The following is a 16849-nucleotide window of genomic DNA, read 5'->3' as shown; positions in this document are numbered from 1 at the left end:
TGTGTGACTTTGAGTAGATTACGTAAGTCCAAAAGCTTCCCATTCCTCATCTATAATAAAAAAACATTTCCTAGTGTTGTTGTAGGAATTAAACCAGAATATACTTTGTAAAGTCTGTGGAATAGTGCTTGGAACAAGTTATGTGTTATTTTTCATAATTATTATGTTTTTATGACTCTGTCATCCTGGTTTTATATCCTTCCCTATATATCAAAGAGTGATTTTCTAACCATTGATTATTCTGGACATCCAAAAAGGATACTCTTCCTGCCCAACAAACCAGAACATGTACAGACCAGCTGGTCAGTAATAAGTGCTGGCTGAGAATTCCTGGTTCAACTGAGTCAGTCTTTCTGCTCTGTGGGAAGAGCAAAGATTTTGGCATCACTAGGACATGGGTTTTGTTTTTTTCCAGGCTTTATATCTTATTAATGATGCTATCTTAGATGTGTTTCTTATTTATTCTGAACTTTTTGCCAGTTCAGCTATTAAACACGAATGCTAATCGCACCTAATTTGCAAGGTTGTAGGAAAAATCAAAGATAATAAATATAGTACCTAATACTAGTCCCCAGTTGTAAATATTATCAGCGGGACAGAGTGAACTAGTTGGGCAATGTGGGTTGGGCAAAAATAGAGTAAAATAATATGGCCAAATGGCTGTGGGTTTCTATAGAAAGATATTCCGTATTAGAACAATCCAAGTCAAAGAGAATGTCCTAGTTTCTCTTTTAAATACTGCGGAAATGTAGCTTTCATTGAAACTGTCTGGAAGGCTAATAGGAGGGACACATGTTTTCAGCTTTCTCTTGATTCTCCCCAGGCTCCTGCTTATTTGCTCCTCTTTCCTCTAATAGGCCTTTCCCTTCACAGCTCTCTCTAGACTGTGAAGACATTAATCTTGTTTGCAAAAATCCCTTTTTAGTCTACATCTCATAACAAGTGTAAGATTATCTGCAACTGGATACACATAAAGACTGTGTAGTAGAGGAAGGAGCATTGAACGAGGAATGAATCTGTTGGAGTTTTCTTAACTGTAAACCACCATGTGACCTTTAATAGGACTGTCAGCTTTTTTGAGGATCCATTTCTTTGTGAAACTGAGAAGCAGAATCAATGATTTGTAAGGTCTCTAAAATGCTGAGATTAGTTAATTATTCCAGATTTTTAACTTGCAAACAGTATTTTCTAAATCATTGAGTTTTCTTATTTAGGTACTTATTCTACAATCCCTGTTAGATCACCAAACTTTCCTTTTACTACAACTGGTACTGTCAAATTTTATTTCTACATGGACAACTTCTCTATCTTGCTGGCAGTCCAGATTTAACCTTGTAATTCATTGCAAAACCTTACAAAAAGGCTTGCAGACAAATGCATCACCATTCACCAAACCCAATTCATATGGGTTTGACTCACACTCAACTCAATTCATACTTTTATTTTTCCTCTTCCTCATCTACCCATTCATTTCTTCATTCATTTTACTCTTTCAAAAATTAATTGGAGGCTTACCATATAATAATGTTCAAGGTGTTGTGTGGGAACTGGTATATCTGTCTTGGTGGAGTTTATTTACTGGTACAGAGCAGGTAAGACATGCATATCATTATCAAAATGAATCTCCAATGCCCCAGAGGCACTGTAGCCTACTGTTCTGTAGGTCAGATTGGGACAAAATCAAGGGTGTGTGACCTTGGGCAAATTAGTTAGCCTCTCTGAGGCTAGATGTCTTTATCTGTTAAATAGAGAGGGATTATAGTGCCTTTCTTGCTGGTTGTTGTGAGCATTAAATGAAACAATGTATGTAAAGGGTTGGTTTAGTCATCAGCACACGGTATTTTAATCTGCAGTATTATTTGCTCACTTATTGTTTTAATCTGCTGTAATTTGTAAATTTGATAAAATGCACATTTGAATTTTGTGCTGAATATGGTTGATGTACACAAGCCATAGAGTAAACCCAGCATTTTCACCTCCATGAGATAATGGGTTTTTTGGTTGTTTGTTTTCATCACATGTACAGTAACTTTCATTAAGCATTTGAAGTGGCCATTAAATATTACTTTTTATTTGACTAAATTTTTCATAGAAATTGACAATCTAAGTCTAAATTTAATACATAAATACAAAGGACTTGGACCAAAACAACTCTGGAATAAAGTGCAAACTTGGGGGACTATTTCCTCTTACATCCTGATTTGGGGATTTATGTAATGTTACATTAATAAAAACCATGTGTTATTGGTCTTAAGAGACACAAAAAGATCAATGAAAAATAGCACTGAATCCAGAAATATACACACATACATATATGGACACCTTTTTGGGGGGCAAAGGATTATATAAAGGCAATTCATTAAAGTAAGAACAGTATTTTCAACTATCTAGCCTCAGTTGGATATCCATATGCAAAAATTATAACCTTGCTTCATACCTCTCAATATACTACATTAAACAATTAAATAATATGGGTCATAGAGTTAAGTGTTAAATCTGAAACGTGAAAGTCCTAGGAGAAAACATAAGAGAAAATCTTTGTTATCTTGGGTTAGGGAAATGTTTCTTAGCTATGACACCAAATCCATAATCCCCAAAAGCAAAAAAATGATACATCAAAGTTAAAAATTTCTGCTCTTTAAAATATACTGTTAAAAGAAGTAAAGACAGAGGCCAGTATAAAATTTTGCATATCATACATCTGATAAAAGAATTGTACTCAGAATATATATATCTTTAAAGAAATTCTCCAAACCCAGTAATAAGATTTAAAAATGTGCAAATTTAAAAAAGTGCAAAGATTTAAAGATATTTTATCAAAGAAGATAAATGGATGGCAAATAAACATATAAAAAGATTCTTAACATCTTTAGTTATTAGAGAAATTAAAACCACTACATACCTATGAGAAAGCATAAAGTTAAAAAGACTAAAAATAACCAAGTGTTGGTAAAGATGTGGAGGAAATGGAATTCTCACACATTACTGATGGGAATAAAAAATGGTGGAACTACTTTAAAAAAATTTGGTAATACCTTAAAAAGTTAAATATTATCAACCATATGAGCTACTCAGGGGTGTCCAATCTTTTGGCATCTCTGGGCCACATTGGAAGAAGAAGAGTTGTTTTGGGCCACACATTAAATACATTGCAACATGTAGACTTCCGGCCAAGATGGAGGTGTAGATAGATACACATTGCCTCCTCACAAACCAAGAGAAGGACAATGACAAATTTAAAAATAAAAAATAAGCAGAACTGCCAGAAAATAGAACTGTATGGAAGTCTGACAACTAAGGAATTAAAGAAGAAACATTTATGCAGAATGGTAGGAGGGACAAAGGCAGGCAGCCAGGGTGCAGAGGACTCAGAGAAAGGTAATGGCTAGAGGACCGAGGTGGGCAAGGCAGGTGAGAGGGTGGCTGGCATAGCAGGCGGTTCCACACTGACATGCAGATAAACCTGGAGGAACAATCGGGGAGTGAGACAGACTGAGCAACCTAGGGTTCTAGCATGGAGAAATAAAGCCTCAAAACCTCTGACTGAAAATACCTGTGGGGGTTGAGCCAGTGGGAGAAATTTCCAGCCTCACAGGAGAGTTCATTGGAGATACCCACAGGGTCCTAGAATGTACACAAACCCACCCACCTGGGAATCAGCACCAGAAGGGCCCAATTTGCTTGTGGGTAGTGGGGAAGTGACTGAAAGCCAGTGGAAAGCTGAACAAGCCACATTGTTCCCTCTCTGACCCCTCCCCCAGATACAGTGGCACAACCCAGTGATGTGGGTTGGCTCACCCTAGTGAGTACCTAAGGCTCCACCCCTAACTACGTAACAGGCACAATGAGACAAAAAAATATTGCCCAAATGAAAGAACAGATAAAAGCTTCAGAAAAAATACAACTAAGCAATGAAGAGATAGCCAACCTTTCAGATGCAGAGTTCAAAACACTGGTAATCAGGAAGCTCACAGCAATGGATGAGTATGGTTGCAAAATAGAGAAAGAAGTGAAGGCTATAAAAAGTGAAATAAAGGAAAATGTACAGGGGACCAACAGTGATGGGAAGGAAACTGGGACTCAAATCAATGGTGTGGACCAGAAGGAAGGAAGAAACATCCAACCAGAAAAGAATGAAGAAACAAGAATTCAGAAAAATGAGGAGAAGCATAGGAACATCCAGGACAATTTTAAATGTTCCAACATCCAAATCATAGGGGTACCAGAAGGAGAAGAAGAAGAGCAAGATATTGAAAACTTATTTGAAAACATAATGAAGGAGCATTTCCTTAATCTGGCAAAAGAAATAGACTTCTAGGAAGTCCAGGAATCTCAGAGAGTCCCAAAGAAGTTGGACCCAAGGAAGTACACACAAAGGCACATCATAATTATATTACCCAAGATTAAACAGAAGGAGAGAATCTTAAAAGCAGCAAGAGGAAAGGAGACAGTTACCTACAAAGGAGTTCCCATAAGACTATCAGCTGATTTCTCAAAAGAAACCTTGCAGGCAAGAAGGGGCTGGAAAGAAGTATTCCAAGTCATGGAAGGCAAGGACCTACATCCAAGATTACTCTATCCAGCAAAGCTATCATTTAGAATGAAAGGGCAGATAAAGTGCTTCTCAGATAAGGTCAGGTTAGAGGAGTTCATCATCACCAAGCCATTATTATATGAAATGTTAAAGGGACTTCTGTAAGAAAAAGAAGATCAAAATACGAACAGTAAAATGACAACAAACTCACAACTATCAACAACTGGACCTAAAAAAGAAAAGCAAAAATGAACTCAGCAAACAACTAGAACAGATATAGATTCACAGAAATAGAGATCACACGGAGGGTTATCAGTGGGGAGGGGGTATGGGGGAAAAGGTACAGGGAAAAAGAAGAATAAGTGGTAGGTACAAAACAGGGAGAAATTAAGAATAGTATGGGAAATGTGGAAGCCAAGGAATTTATATGTATGACCCTTGGACATGAACTAAGGTGGGGGATGAATGGTGGGAGGGGTGTACAGAGCAGAGGGGAATAAAGGGGAGAAAAAATGGGACAACTGTAATATAATCAATAAAATATATTTTAAAAAATTTTAAAAATGAAAATAAATTAACTTAAATAGGGTTTATAATACATTTGCATATGTTTTCTCCTAGTAATGAAAATTAGTCATAGTCCAATGAATTAACAAATAAAGAGGAAAAAGTAAAATATCACAACATTTTTACATCTCAGTAAGGGCACTGAAATTTGCTAGAATTTATAAAGCAAGAATTTCATGTGTATTTTTTCTCTTTGAAAATTACTAAAAGGGAACTGACAATTCCTAAAATACATACATACATACATACATACATTGCAACATGTAATCACAAAAAATATCATAATATTTTAAGTACATTTATGATTTTGTGTTGGGCTGCATTCATAGCAATCCTGAGTCTCATGTGGCCTGTGGGCCGTAGGTTGGACACCCCAACAGGCATTCTGCTCATATATACACACCCAACGGAAAAGAAAGAATATATTCACAGAAAGGCTTGTACACAAATGTTCATGGCAACTCTATTTTTAATGGCCCCAAACTAGAAACAACTTAAATATCCATCTATAGGTAAATGCATAATCGAATTGTAGTATAGCCATATAATAGAATACTATTCAGTAAAAAAGGGGAATGAACTATGTATATATAAAATGACCTAGATAAACTCAAAATAATTAGGCTAAGTGAAATAAGCCAGACAAAAAAGAGCACAGACTCTATGACTCAATTTATATGAAATTCTAAAAAATACAAACAAAACTAAAACAGCCAAAAAGAGTACAGTGTTTTACTGGGCTAGGGGTGGTTTTTGAAGGGAGAGGAAAGAAGAAATACAACAGGGCACAAGGAAACTTGGGGAGATGATGAATATCCTTTTCTTAATTGTGGTGATAGTTTCACAGGGAGATAGATATTCATACCAAACTTACAGTCAGATATTTCCAATATATGCACTTTATCATATATCCATTATATCTCAATAAAGAGGGTTTTTTCCCCTTTTGAAATGACAAAAATGCTAGAAAAAACAAAAGACACCAGGAAAAGAGGAAGACCAAATACGGGTTGACTCTATAAAAGAAACCATAGGCAAGATTCTGTAGGAGCGGAGCAGAACTACGAGGACAGGACCTTGTGGACACCTCTCATTCAGAGGTTTGCCAGGAGTCAGAGCCCACGCAAAGGCAGGTAACAACAAAGCTATTTTTTTTAAAGTTCTTTTCTATTTCTAAATTGGTTTTTCATTACAAATGGATACTAAAAGCTGTCAGATAATTTCTGCTACTTCTTTTAAGATTCATCATATGCTTTTTCTCCTTTGTTTATGTGTAAATGACAAAGAAACATCCCGTTTTTGGATTTTTACTATTGCTTTTTTATCTCAGTTAATAAGGTGATACTTTCTTGTTAGTAGTTTCTTTAGTGATATCATACAGATTAAAATATGTTTCCTTAATTTATCAGTGTCTAATGCAAATGATTTCTAACTGTTTCTGCAAAATGCAAGGACTTAAAAACCTTTGCTCTTTCATCCAACCTATATGCTATGGCTTTCAGTATTTTACTTCTCTACAATTTAAAAGCCCAGAAACATTATTCATATATTTAACCAATGAACACATTTGTCCACCTATTTAACAGTTTTTTTCCCTTTCTTTTACTATTTCCTTTAGTTCACATACATTGTTGAAAATGCTCTTGATTTTTACTTATCTGAAAATATTTTACTTTCATTGTATTGGGTATTCAATCCTTGCTTAGAAATTCTTTTCACATATTTTAAGACATAAGTTCTTTTTTTCTGTTGAGAAGTCAGTTATTATATTATTGTTACTTTTTGATATTATTTTGTTTAGCTGCTTTTAAGAATTTATCTTTATCTTGATTTTTAGCAATTTTCTATGTTGTACATAGGTGTAATTTTCTTTTTATTGATTCTGCTCACTGTTGATAGTGCTTCTTATATCTATGATTTAATATTTCTCATTTGTTTTCGATAATTCTCAGGTTTTATTGCCTCAGATATTACTTTTGCATACTCTTTTTTATATTTCTGGTAATTATGTTTAATTAATAGTTTCTCTCTGTAGTTCCTTTATTTTATATAATCTCTTTACATTTCTATCCTCTCTCTTACTTTATTAAAGATATCTTCTGCTTTAACTATCAGTGCATTAATTTCTTTAATCAGCTATAAATATTTGCTGCTAAAATTATTCACTGATTTTCTAATTTCAATTATTTGTTGTTCTTTATTTTAGAATTTACCTTTGACTCTTTAAAAAAATTCTTGTTATCTCTAATAATTCTCCATATTTTGGTTTTTCTTTTTTTTTTTCTTGAGCACATTAAACATAGTGAATTCTATATATCTTCATCCTCGTGTGTTGAGATATCTTGATTATGGTTCATGTAGTAGTAGGTGAAAACATATGGCAATGTATAAAATATTTTTTTAAATTAAAACTATATGAGTAATTAGTGGCCTAAAGTTATGTTATCTTTGTCTTAAAAATATTGTTTGCTTCTGCCATACAGTTAGTATGGTTACTAGCAATCCCAGATCTTCCTACCTAAGTGTCAAAGAATAAGGTAATTTGAAGCTAAAGATCCTATAAATCCAGGTCTACTTCTTAATTACCCCTTATTCCTAGGGCCTAGTCCTTCATGTTAGCAACCCAGGCCTGGTGGTTTTATCAAGCTCCTCATGGAAAGCTCTGACCTCCAAGTGTTATGTTCCTGCTCAGCTTCTGAGCCTTTCTGCCTCTTCTTTCAGAATTGGCAGGCACTCCTAGGGTACATTGGTCCTAAGTGCCAACTTCATCTCTCTTAATTTCCTTTTGCTTCTAAATTGTGGCCTCACAATTGTTCACTATTTTGTTAGCTCTTAGATAACAAAATAGTTTCAAAGACATGATTTTAATATTTTGTTGAGTTTTCTTTTTTTTTTGGTATTTCTCTAGAGATGTTTGATCTCATTTATCTAGACCACTTTAGTAGGAACAGAAGTTTGTATCCCAGTCTTTAATTTTGTTTCCTCTTAGTCATCTGAATCTCAGTTACTCAAGCTTTCCTCCTACAAAAGTTCCTACCTCCTGGAGTATTTTTTAAAGATAGAATATGGGAAATGCAAGAAAATGTATACGGTGGACTCTTTTGATGTTCTAACCAACAGGTATCTTCCCTTCCTTGCAAATAAAACCTCATTTTTATTCTTGTAGCAATGTACTCAACCCCAGGGAATGATATTTTGATTAATTTAAGCCAAATACAATAATCCTATTCCCTCTGATAGATAAGTTAGATTTGGTCACCAGGTTATAAGGATAAGTCTTCTGGGAAATTGGTATTATCACCACCTTCACCTTCACTAAAAGACAGAGACACACCTTTTATGTTCCCCCCACTTTCTAATTTTTGAGGTACTGTTTTGTGAGACTGCATCACCAAGAATTGTTGCAGCCAACTTGTGATAATGAAAGAAACCACCAACACATAAATGACTGTACAAGAGGTTAGCAGTATAAGCTGTTTCTTGTTGAAATTGTTAAGCTGCTGTACCAACTGTTCAATCTTCCTAACCCTGGATTTATACTAATTTACAACAATAGATCCTTATTATTATTACTTTTAATCAAGAGTTGTTATTTGTAGCAAACATATCCCAATGGATATGATAAACTTGAATTGTATTCTTGATGTTTCTAAGGAAAACATCTCTCTCTGGGCCAATTGCCCACATTCTGTGCAGACAGACATTCTATGGCACAGCTTTGATGTCTTCTGTTCCTAAGAAACAAGCCTATTCTTTGTTCCTTCAGTACTTAACTGAAGTTTTCTTTTCTCTTCTGGCCTGTTTGTTTTTGCCTCCAGTGCTAAAACTGTCAACTTTGTTTTTACCTGGGTTGAGCCCCATTATGCTTGTGTCAAACCATGGGCAGTTTTTGTTTTGTTCCATGTCAAGGAAGTCTTATTTTTTTCCCTCCCTCCTCAAATATTTCAAAGAGGATCCAATCATTTGCCTGAAACTGAGCCTTCAGTTAGTGACCAGCCAGCCTGACCTCTTCCAATATTAAGGTCTGAGAAAGGACAGGATTCTGTAGCTAGGAACCTTCTCTCAGTTATCCCTCTGCCTCTGTGTGAAAAATATGGGAGAAATGCACAAAATGATATAAAATTGCATAACAAAGTGAAATTATGTTTGTTTTAATTATTTTGTTTATACACACTAGGTGGGGACTTTTGCTTTTGCTTTGCTTAGAAATGCTTGTGTAAAATCAAGCATGAACCAAGCATCAGCTGAATTCTACTGAGTTTTTCACTGAGGGCGATAGGGCCAGGGTGTGAGAGATGGGTCTGGAATGAGCTCAGCTGTGGTTGTGATTCTTTCACTTTTGAACAAGTAACCCCTTCATTCTCCTGCAAATAGCTTTGCGTGCTGATTTTTAAACAGTGTAAAAGGATGCCTCAGTTGACCCTATGAAGGAGCCTGGGGAAGAATTCAAGATGTGGAGAGTGGCTGCTGGGTACCAGCCCAAATACACAAGGGACAGTTTTGTTTAATATATTTAGAGAATGTTCCTGAAATTATCTTGTTAAAAATCTGCCATTCTCCCTTCTGGGCTGACAGTTGATAAAGAGTTTAACGAATATGCATTTTGATAGGCAGCCAGCCACTTCTTCATTTGCTGGATTTGTCCTTCATCAGATGAAGTCTGGGCAAAGGACCCTTGTCATCATTCTGCTTGACCAGAGAAGCCATCTGAATTAATGTTTCAGTTGACCTATCTGGAGAGTCCAGTAGGCCAGACTCTACAGAGGGAAGAGGAAGACACTGGCTATTACCATTTGCAGTTTCCTGACAGACACTCCTGGGCAAAAAAGCTGGCTTTAGGCAACTTTGTTTAGTAGGTAGCTTGTTATCATCAACATATTACTACACATTTACTTAACATTCTGAAGCAGATATGTTTCATATTTAAACCTAAACCTGCTCTTCTCTCAGTGTCCCCATTGCAACTCCATTTTTCCTGTGTTGCTCATTTCCATTTCTGAACAGGACATACATATGTGGTCTGTCCAGAAGGTATCCAGCCATACAATATGAAAAATAGAGATATGTACTGAAGAAGATACATGACACAAAAACATTGTATATAAGACAATGACTCCTTAGTCCCCTTCAAAGTCAGCACTTGGGACCTCACACAGTTCTCCCAATTGCCATCAGCTGCCCCATTGTATTTTCCTGAATCTCATCGAAGGTCTAAAAAATCTCTTCCCTTTCAAAGGTATTTTAATTTGGGGAAAAATCAAAAGTTGCAGGGCACAAAATCTGGGTTGTAGGAGGGCTGAGTCACCTGGGCAATTTTATGTTTTGCAAAAAAACTGCACAAGATGTGATGCATGAGCGGGTATGTTGGTGTGATGAAGCTGCCAATCACCAGTTGCCCATAGCTGTGGCCATTTTCATCATAGTGCATCTCTCAGCCAATGAAGAACATTGAGGTAGTACTCTTTATTAATTATTTGGCCTGGTGGGGCATACTTATGGTGGCCAACACCTTCCCAATCAAAGAACATAGTTAACGTGGTCTTGATCTTGCTGTGGCTTTGCCCTGCCTTCTTTGGGTGTGGAGAATCAGGCAACTTCCATTGGGATGACTGGGCCTTTGTTTCCAGATCATAGCCATGGACCCACGATTCATCTCTGTTTATGACCTTCTTTAGGGAATCTGGTTCATTGGTAGCAGTTTGAATCAAATCATTACCAACTGTAGCATGATGTTCCTTCTGCTCTATTAGCAGAAGCCGTGGAACAAATTTTGCCATGACACATTTGATGCCAAGATCCTGCATCAAAATCTGGGACATAGTAGTTTTTGGAATGCCCAGATCAGCTTCTAGTTCTTGCACTGTCAGTCAGGGATCTTTGTTGATTGCAGCCCATACACATTCAACATTCTCAAGTGTTCTGCTTGTTGTAGACCTTTTAGAACATGAATCACTTTCAACATGTTCTCAACCATCTTTGAAGCATTTGTGCCACACTTTTATTTGCACTGCATTCATTGCATTGTCCCCAAAATCCTTCCAAATCATCCGAATAGTTTCTGTGGAGGAATGTTCAAACTTAACACAAAATTTGATACAGATTCTTTGCTCTACTGGCTCAGTCATTTTGAATGTGATGACCACACAGTACACATGCTCACTCAATGTCATCTACCACCCCAACTGACTAGTACAGTGAAGTCATAATTGTTCACACATGCACATTCCAGTCCACTATCATTGGCTGCCAGGTTATGCAGATGTCACACAAACCATTCTCATTATATTAACAATGGCTGGACTTTTTCTGGACAGAACTTGTATCTCTGGAAATACAAGTCAGTTCAGGTTATTCCTCTGTTCAATTCTCCAGCTAACTCTCAAGGGCGTCTCTTACTGTCATCCCTCTCATTCACTCTGCTGCACCATCTTTGCCACCACCTGCTCCTCCAACATGCCAGGAGCACTGTCACAGCAGGACATTTGCACTTGTTTCCTTTGCCTGGAATGCAGTTCTCCTAGGTATTACCACTTCCTTCAGGTCTTTTCTTATATGTCAACTTCTCTATTGATACCTTCCCTACCCCTTATGTAATATTTTAACTCCCTTAGTATCTCCCTGTTTTCTGCTTTATTTTTTCCCATAACACTTACCATCATCTGGCAAACTATCTTTTACTTATTTATTTTGTTTTTGTCTTCTTCCAACAGAATGTATAGTCACGCCCATTCCTTTACATATCGTCTCTGGCTCCTTTTGAGCTATGATGGCAGAGATATGTGCTGTATGAGATTAAAACATTTACTATTTACCCCTTACAGAAAATGTGTTGCCAAACTCTGCTCTCAAGAATTTTATGATATAGTTGGGGAAATTTGATAGTACTTTTGGAAAACAGTTCTCCGTGGATCTCGTGTTTCTGCTCATCCTTTGAACAGAGTCATTGATTGCTTTTTTAAAATATATTTCTTTTCAGGGAAGTTTTTATAGCAAACAACCTTAGAAGGTATAGATTGTATCTTCCTCCAAAGGGAAGAGCAGGTATGCTTACTAACTATTATAAAAGACTTGAGTTCCTTAAGCTCAGGGTTTCTTTCCTGAAATGTAATCCAATATGTGTTTGGGTGTCACATGGCCTCTGAAACTTCCAGTGAGATTTGTGGATTAGGGAACCATGACAAGAAAACCTGATGTTCTGGCTGCTGCTTTTGCTGTGAGTAATAAAATATTTTGTCCTTGACCAGGCGTCTCATGGCTTCTGCCAATATCCTTGAATGTATGGGAGACTAACTGGCTAGCTTGCAAGTAAGGTAAGATTTTTGACTCTTTATAATTCTTGACAATATTTAAAAAATATACAGAGAATGCAAAGCGGTAAATGTTCAACCCCCAGGGTTGACTAGGAGAGAAGACTTGATAAGGGAGGTTTTATGGGAGAGAAAGGAACACAGATAATATTGTGAGTTTTAAAAAAATGAGAGAGTTTATGGAACATATTCCTAAAGGATGTAGAAGGAAAGGGACCAAAGAGTATGTATAGAGGAACAACCCTGGATAAGAGAGAGGGTCACCTAAGCCACCCTCTGAGGCATGCTGGAAGAGAAAAGCGTGGGTGGACTAGATATTTATGGGAAGGTAATGCTTAAGTAAACAGGCAGGAAGGCATTTGTTCAGGTAAGTTCAGGTAAGGTATTTGTTCAGGTAAGTTCAGGTAATGGAGTAAGGAAGATGGGGACAGGGAAGCTTCCAGGTTCTTGGGAGCGTTGAATGACATGCAAGAAGTATGGAGAGTATCTTATAGGCCTTAGAGAATCCTTGGAGACTTTACTAATAAGAAGATAAAGCAATATGGTATTTTATAAAGATTAATTTGGGCCATGTGACCAATACTTTGAGATAGTGAGAGTCTAGAATGAAGAGATTAGTTAGGAGATATTTAAAAAATGTATAGTATATCATCAACTATTTCTGACAGGTTAAATTCACAAACAGTAAAAAATAAACAATCAAAGAAATAAAAAAAAACCCTGTGCATCCACAATTCCCCTTAAGAAATAAAACGTAAACACAATTGAAGCCCTCTGTGTACCTACCCTTCTCTAGGCCCCCTTGTCACCCCATCCTCATCCCTTGCTGAGTAACCATGATAACTTTGGTATTTATGAATTCCATGCTTTTAAAACATACTTTTGCTAAACAATGATATTATTTGCATGACTTAAAATATCTGTCAAAAGGGTATGTTGAATATGTTCTTGTGATGTTACTATTTTAGGACATGTTTTGTTGTGAAAATCACCATGCTAATATATGTAGCTTTAATTTATCCATTTTCACTGTTACATACTATTTTATTGTATGACTATACCAGAATTGATCAGTTCTCTTGTTCATGGGCATATACATGTTTTCAAGTTTTTTCTTATTCTGATCAACACTGAGGTGAAGATTTTGTAATTTCTCTGTGAATGTGTGTGAAAATTCTTAAGAGCATTATATGTGAGAATGGAATTTCTATTAATGGAAAAATACAATAAAGATTACATTAAAAAAGAATAGAGGTTTCTGGGTTATAATATATGTAACAGCCTAGGTGAGAAGTACTTGGATCAGACTAGATTTAGGTAATGGGAAAGAATAAAACATTAGTAAGAGATGTTAGATAGCACTTGAGGACTCATAAGATGTGAGGGAGAATAAGTTAGATTTAAGAATGACACTGAGGTTATGTGGCAGGGGATGGATCAGAAGAACAATGCTGCTTCAGACAGAAATAAGACTGTAAAGACAGTGCTTGCCTGAGGAAATAAATTTAAGGCATGTCTAGTGAGGTGGTTATAGGAACTGTGACATAGACAATTTATGTTTCCAGTAGATAATTTAAAATTAAATCATAAGAGATACAAATAGTATTAGAAGTATAATTTGTATGCTATTTTTATGGATGTTATAGTTAAAACCATGTGACAGAGGTGACTAGGACAAGAAGAGAGCCAACAGAGTGGTGCCAGTAGAGTGCTGTGACAGGTTACGTTATTGCTGACAGTTCATATCTGCTTCCTCACAGGAGGGTCCTCACCCACTACCATGTGACCTTTTGTGATTCCTGAGGAAGGAGTGTGCATCCCAGTTCCTTTGACTTGGGCTTGGCCACATGATATGATCTGGCTCATGGCATATGAGAAAATGTGAAGAATGTCATGTCCAAGTAGAAGTGTGAAAGCTGTTCCTTTAGCCTAGGTCCCAGAGCTGTACACAACCTACAGTCTGGACATGACTTTAGAAAGAGAAAAGTGTTTCTTATTGTAAGTTACTGAGATTTGGGGGGTGGAAATGGATGGGAGATCATTACTTCACCCAAATTGACTAATTCAAGTTGTAGGCACAGAAGCAAATTTTGCAGGGAGTTAAGAATTGAGTGTGAAAAAATTAACATAAATTTATCTTAGTTTTGTATGAATTCTAGTTTAAAAAGAAGGAAAGAGAGATGTGATAGAAACATCTAATACTCTCTCATGTCCAACTCTTTCTCTCAAACAGAATTCTTAAAGTTAGCTATGACCATAGAAGTTGCTTTAGCCAATAAAATGTCTGCAAAAGTGCGGAGCAGAGGATCTGGTGTGCAGTTCTCCACCTTCTTCCTCTTGTGCTATTCACAGGAGCTACATACATTATAATTGCAATATACTGTACAATTACAGTATGGTAGAATATTCTTTATTTGAGACATTGAGTTGTCAACATAGAAGATATTTACTCTAGAGGCCCTATAGTGCATTTATTAGGATCAATAAATATGCCTTTGTTGTTTCCTGAATTGCTTATGTTGTTTGTTACTGCAGCATAGCCTAGCATACCCTGGCTACATGACTTGGTATGCTGGAAAGCAACATGGTTGAATATAGGGAACTGTTCCATGTGGCTTGGGGAATGTATCCCAGCTCCCACTCAGCAAGGCCAGTGGGGAGCGAGGTCCAGCACACAGGACCCACGCACATGGATAGGTTCTCCCATGTGGAATCAGGCCTGATTTTACCTAGGGTGCTTTGAAGCTTGCTTTTGCTAAAACTCCCTCACCCTGGATTGAGGCAGCAAATGTTTACTGTGTATCTTTAACTTCCTAAAGTCTCAGCTAAACCTCCTGAGGATGGAGTGTAACCAGTTCAACCACTTTTCCCCTTGATCTGTAACATCCTTCTCTTTGAAGTAATTAGCAACATTCTTTCCTTTGTTATCTGTAAAAGGTAATCACCTACAGCGTAGTAAATGAGGACCATCCTCGGATGTAATGTACCCAGAAAAGCAATAAAAGCCTGTCCAGGCAGGGGTTGGGGCCCTCTTTCTCACTTAGAGAGTGACCATACCATCCCTTTTTCTCCACAGGACTTCTGTAGTCTGTGTGAATTTGTCCGTTGCAGCCACAACACATGGACCCCAAGGGCCGGGGTCCATATCAGTTGAAGAAAGGTATTTTTAGAGTAGATGAAAACTAAGAGGAAGTTGGGGATGGGTTGGGCAGTAGGGAGTGGTGGGGGGAAAATGGAGACAACTGTACTTGAACAACAATTAAAAAAAAAAAAAAACTAAGAGAGTTTGAGGTTGAAGATGAAAACACATAAAGTGCCCTGACCAGCATGGCTCAGTTGGTTGGGTGCTGTCCCTCAAAGTGAAGGGTTGTTGGTTTGATTCCCTGTCAGGGCAAATGCCTGGGTTGCAGGCCAGATCCCTGGTTGGGGCATATACAAGAGGCAACTGATAGGCAACTGACTTCCTGCCCCTCTCTAAAAATAAATAAATAAAATCTTTAAAAAAAACACCTAAAGACAGGGAATGGATGGCAGAAGGAGTAAACTGATGAAGTAAGGCAGCAGAAAAAATGGGAGGAGACCAGTCTATTTATTTTGATGAGGGTTGAGTTTCTTTTTAAAGAGTTGGTACAAGGTAATAGAAATTTTATTACTAAGAATTTTTTTTTTACTTGCAAATAACATGATTCTCATTCAAGGTAATGGAGAATTTATTGCTTATGGCATATATCACAGAAACAAGTCATTGGTCTCAAGAACAACTAGATCCATGACTTGTGATACTGTTAGGATTTTCTCCCTCTTTATCTCTTTGTCACTCCTAAGTTTCTCTCATATGTTGATCTCATGTTTTCCTAATAAAGACAAATTTTTTCCACGTGGCAAGGGACATGGCCACTTGCAGCCCTGAAGTCACTTCCCAGAAGTTCTTCCAGTAGAGAGGAAAGATATGATTTCTGCTCCCTCAAGCCAGAAATATCCTGGAGCGGGTATCTGCATTAGTTATGTATCTTTCCAGGCCAATTTCAGTGGCCAAACAGAAAGACAATGTACTGTATCGACTTGGTTCATGTGCTCACTCCTCTGGTCAAGAGCACAGACTCTATTGCCAGAAGCGGTGGAGCAGGATCCAGACAGAGAAGTAAAATGATTGCTGTGGGGATATTCACATAATCGGTGTAGTAGAGTCCTCTTACATTGAGGATGCAGCTTGACTGTCAAATGAGTTAATCTCATCAATTACACAGAAAGTCCAAAATTCTAAATTTTGAAATATTTCTTTCAGATACCATGTAGTAAGAAACAAACTTTAGGAAAGGTGTTGTAAAATGTATTTGTTTGACAATGATAAGAAATGATAGGAATGATAGGAGAGAATGGCCAGTGAACTTCCTAATAGAAAGCAGAGCTATCCTCATTCATTAGCTAGAACAGAGTGTTA

The sequence above is a fragment of the Desmodus rotundus genome, chromosome 2 (assembly GCF_022682495.2).
Source record: "Desmodus rotundus isolate HL8 chromosome 2, HLdesRot8A.1, whole genome shotgun sequence".
NCBI lineage: Eukaryota > Metazoa > Chordata > Mammalia > Chiroptera > Phyllostomidae > Desmodus > Desmodus rotundus.
This window is presented reverse-complemented; position numbering follows the sequence as displayed.